The sequence below is a fragment of the Neovison vison genome, chromosome 8 (genome assembly GCF_020171115.1).
Source record: "Neovison vison isolate M4711 chromosome 8, ASM_NN_V1, whole genome shotgun sequence".
NCBI lineage: Eukaryota > Metazoa > Chordata > Mammalia > Carnivora > Mustelidae > Neogale > Neogale vison.
The window spans coordinates 69116727-69120039 of record NC_058098.1 but is presented as its reverse complement, the minus strand read 5'-3'; positions in this window follow the sequence as shown (position 1 = coordinate 69120039).

Sequence of the window (3313 nt, the reverse complement as noted above, 5' to 3'; positions counted from 1 at the left end):
TCTGGCCACGCTCGGAGGGGTCTGGTGTGGGGGACGATGAGGGACTCCTGTTTTCTACGCCATGCCGCTAAAGGAGGCTGTCTCTCGGCAGCTCTCAGAAGGTCAGGTGGGGATGCTGAGGTGCTCCGCAGAAAGGGATCAAGGCTAAAGGGAGACAGGGTCCTGGCGGGCCCCGTGCTGGTTAATGTCAGGTCTTCTAATCAAAAATGGATCAGGGGGCCACCTGGGTGGCTCAGTGGGTTAAGCCGCTGCCTTCGGCTCAGGTCATGATCTCGGGGTCCTGGGATGGAGTCCCGCATCGGGCTCTCTGCTCAGCAGGGAGCCTGCTTCCTCCTCTCTCTCTCTCTGCCTGCCTCTCCACCTACTTGTGATCTCTCTGTGTCAAATAAATAAATAAAAAATCTTTAAAAAAAAAAATGTTTAAAAAAAAAAAAAATGGATCAGGGATGGTTGGCCCCTCCCTGGGTTGCCAGATAAAATATAAACATTGCATGGGGTGTGGTTGCGGGGTAAGGGGGTTCAGACATATGGTAAGAAAATGACTCTTTGTTTATCCATAAGAAATTCACATTTAACTGGGCATTCTATATTTTTCCTGGCTAAATCTGGCAATCTTGTCTCCCCCTCCACCTGAATTTCTTCTCTGCGTAATAGTTTTATTGAACTACAGCCTACAAGCAGAACAGAACCCAGCTCATAGGCACGTGGCTCAGCGGATGGCCACAAGGGGAACACGTGTGAAACCAACACTTAGAGCAAGAAAGGCAACAGGAGCAGAACCTGCTGGTCCCCCCAGCCATTACTACTACCCAGGCTGCCAACAGCTGCTCTTTGGCCATTTTTGTACTTCATAGGAATTGAATCGTGCACATGTATTCTTTTGAATCAGGCTTCTTTGGCGTGACACTGTGAAGATCATCTGGGACTTTGGGTGTCATTTTAGCTCCCTGTCATTACGAGGAGGATTGAATTGTATCGATAGCGCCCAACCAGGATATGCCTTCTAACGGTATATTTAAAGTGCACTTCTGTCTTATGTGTGCGTGTGTGTGTGCGCGCGCGCACACGTGTGCATGCGTAGGTACCGAGGAGGAGGATTTCTAGGTCATGGGGTGAGCACAAGTTCATCTTTTGTTGATCTTGCCAAGCAGTTTCTTGAAGTGGATATACAGTTCGAATTCCCACCGGCTGGATGTGAGCGTCTCTGCGGCCCACACCACCCCCAGTGCATTGCCCCCTTTCTCATGTTCTCCTTTCTGATGGACGCTGGTACTGCCTGCTGGGGCTTTTTTTTCTCTTTTTCATCTGTTGCTTTGCTGATCCTTCTGACTTTCTTGACAAAGTGCTGAGAACATCAGTAAGGCCTCTGGTTGCGGTACTAGCCTGTCCAGCCCCACAGCGACATCGAGGAGCCCTTCCTACCCCAGTTCCTACCCCAGTTCCCCATTCCTACCCCAGTTCCCTCCGTCATGTGAGGCCTGGGCAGCAGCAGGCCCTGCTCTGGGGAAGTTGCCGTGGAGACTGGACTACCAAGCCTGGAAGTGGCCAGACTGGATCCTGCCTCCCCAAAGTACTTGCTTAGCATTTCCCAGTGCTGCCTGTAGCAGGCTGTTCCCGATGTCTGGTCTTTCAGTTCCTTGTGCCGTCATTCCAGGAACACAGGGGAGAGCGGCTGTGGGCATCGTCCCAGCAGTGCTGTGACCTGAGGGCATTTCCCCTCTGAGGAGCTGGTTCCAGCCCAAGTGTCTTCTTTCAGGTTCCTTCTGTTTCCTTTGGCTTCAGGATCTCTCCTTTGCTTCTGCTGATGGCGGCTCTGATTTCTGATGCAGAAACCAGGGACTGTGACCACATCAAGGTCCATGCCAGGGGCTGACATCTTCTGCCCATGGGGAACCACAGTGTATGGAGGTGCAAGAGAGACATGACCTTCTTGGTAGAGATGAGTTATGGCACGGAGCTTGGGCAAAGGAGAGGCCCTCAACCTCTCTTCCCATCACCCAGCCTCCTCAATCACTGCCACCCCAGTGTCATCCTCTGGTCTCCACCCCCCCCTTTTCTCTTTCTGCTCACTCTAGTCCTCAAGGACCTGTGGAAATCAGAGCCCTGAACATGAGCATCTGAAATCCCCATCAGAGGTCTTGAGTCCCAAAGAGAAGAGATACTAGCCCCATGAGTGAATCAGTTAAGACTAGTGCTAGGGGCACCTTCCTTCGGCTCAGGTCATGATCCCAGGGTCCTGGGATTGAGCCCCGCATCTGGCTCTCTGCTCAGCGGGGAGCCTGCTCCCCCCACTCCACCCCGCTCTCTCTCTCTCTGCCTGCCTTTCTGCCTACTTGTGATCTCTGTCTGTCAAATAAATAAATAAAATCTTTAAAAAAAAAAATAGTGCTAGACTCAGAAGCCCAGCCCAAACTGACTGAAGCCAAAGGCACTTTATTGGCCCACATGGCCAAATGACCTACTGAACGGTCCAGGGGCTGGGGGCTTCAGGCACAGCAGGCTCTGGGCTCTAGGTATTGTCAGAGCTCTGTCCCTGTCCTCAGTCTCTATTTGCTTCATCCTCCAGGCTCTCCCACAGGGAGGCAGGATGGTCACCAGCAGGTGTAGGATTGCCTCCTGTCAGATCAGTGGCCCTGCTGGACAGGCACACGCTCTGCTGATAATTACAACCAGGGCACCTCTAAGTGGCTCAGTCACTGCGACTCTGATGGGCCATGCCTGACTCCTGGGCCCACCCTAGCTGAGCCGGTTGTTTAAAGGAAAGTTGATGCTGGGTGGAAAAAAAAAAAAAAGACAAAGTTTAGCCCCACTTTCCACTACCTTACCCTAGGTACCTTTTCAGCCTACCCTATGTGGGCTGAAAGATTCTAATGCTGCAAAGGACAGAAAAGGCCAAGATCTTGGAAAAGCAATTGAATGTTCCTTATTTCTGTGTATTCTCAGATAAGCACAGATACTCAGAAAGACCAACTCAGAAGAAAAACACTGCTGAGCCAGCCTCTGGAATCACCAGTGACTTTAATTTTTTTTCCTTTTGCTTATTTTTCAACTCTACTGTCTTGTTTTATTGCTTCTAAAATACATGATAAATACTGGGGCGCCTGGGTGGCTCAGTCGATTGAGCCGCTGCCTTCGGCTCGGGTCATGATCTCAGGGTCCTGGGATCGAGTCCCGCATCGGGCTCTCTGCTCGGCAGTGGGCCTGCTTCCCTTCCTCTCTCTCTGCCTGCCTCTCTGCCTACTTGTGATCTCTCTCTGTCAAATAAATAAATAAAATCTTTAAAATAAAAAATAAAAAATAAAAATAAAATAAA